Genomic DNA, 1657 nt, shown 5'->3' with positions numbered 1-1657 from the left:
GATAGATAGATAGATGATAGATGAATGGATAGGTGATGTGATAAGAGGAGAGAAGAGGAGAGGAGAGGAGATGAGAGGAGGCGAGGGGAGGGGAGGGGAGGGGAGAGGAGAGGAAAGAGGAGTAGAGGAGATGAGAGGAGGGGAGAGGAGAGGAGCATACAGGAAAGGTGAGGAGAGGAGAGGAAAGGAGAGGAGAGGTGCGGGTGAGCTATAGGGGGCTGTTAATCAGGGTTGATGAGAGAGAGTTTAGGTCAGAGTCAGGTCTAAAAGCATTGAGCAGCCAGTGCTAAACAGTACTCTGTTTAGATTATCCTGTTCAGGAACATCCTCATCTTCAAGTCCTCAGACTCAGTTGGTTTCAAACAAAACACTTCAGATACAGATTGAACAAATAACACACACACACACACACACACACACACACACACACACACACACACACACACACTTGAGCAGTCTGCACACACGCACACACATGAAACCAAATAAATGTAGAATAGAAACAGGGCTTACACATTGAACATGCTGAATCTTTCAGCAGTAACGTTTTCATTGTGTGTGAATGAATTTCGTGTTGAATATACAATTTTTGATGCCAAAAAAACAAAAAACAAGGCCATATACTTCAGTTTAACTTGTTGCACAATTAAAACAGCAAATTCATTTTGCAAATGCGTCCTGTTCTTGTTCGTAACTTTGACAGACAGAAAAGGAACGCTTGATATAGCTGACAGACGTCGGTCTGAGATATGAAGAAGGTTAGAGGGAGAGAGAGAGGGGGAGAGACAGAGGGATCGGGGTAGGGTAGGTGGGGGAGGGGGGTTGCAATGTCAATCTCAAGGCAAACAGCAGTGGATAATCATGGGCTTTGGGAAAACACTGTGTCCATAATGCTATTACCCAGGATTACCTACTCCAGCCGAGAGGCCGAGACTCTCTTCACATGTCGCACAGACCTTTCAGATAATCATCTGATCACAGATGACGAACCGAGAAGAATCCCATTATTCACAAAGAGGAAAGAAGAGAAAAAAAAAAAAAACAGCGTTTTGAGAAGACGACTTTGGATTATATTAGGCCTGTTGACCAGACACCAGATTCAGAAATAAGTACACCACTCTCACACTCTCTCTCTCTCTCTCTCTCTCGCTCCATCTCTCTCTCCCTCTCAATCCTCTGTATACTTCTCTCTCCCTCTCTCTCTCTCTCTCTTTCCCGCAGGGCAATTAGAGACAAGATTTTCATGCATTGTTCAGCTTATCAATTAGCCATAACACCTTCCCCTCTGATTGGCCGGTAATGAGTGTAATGGTTTTAACAGTCGGGAGCCACAACTCTTAGAGGGGCCGTGCTAATGGTGTCGCCACGGCGATGGATTCACAGTTGCGGCTTGGCGGGTAAAAAGGGGTGGGGGTGAGAGGAAGGAGGAGGAGGTGGAGAGAGGTGATATAGCCGGCCCTCTCTGCTAACACATTGCTAATTAGAGCGCCCCGTCACTCATTACTGATGTAATTGGGTGTAACAGTAATGGGTGTCAGGCAAGCCCCAACAAACAAAGAAAGGAGGAGGTGGTGGTGGTGATGGTGAAGGGTGGAGGTGGAGGAGGTGGAGGAGGAGGAGGAGGAGGGTGGGTGGAGGCAGAGGTGTGTGTGGGGGG

Source organism: Micromesistius poutassou (genome assembly GCF_964030765.1).
Source record: "Micromesistius poutassou genome assembly, contig: SCAFFOLD_927, whole genome shotgun sequence".
Taxonomy (NCBI): domain Eukaryota; kingdom Metazoa; phylum Chordata; class Actinopteri; order Gadiformes; family Gadidae; genus Micromesistius; species Micromesistius poutassou.
The sequence above is the reverse complement of the archived record's forward strand: the minus strand, read 5'-3'. Positions refer to the sequence as shown.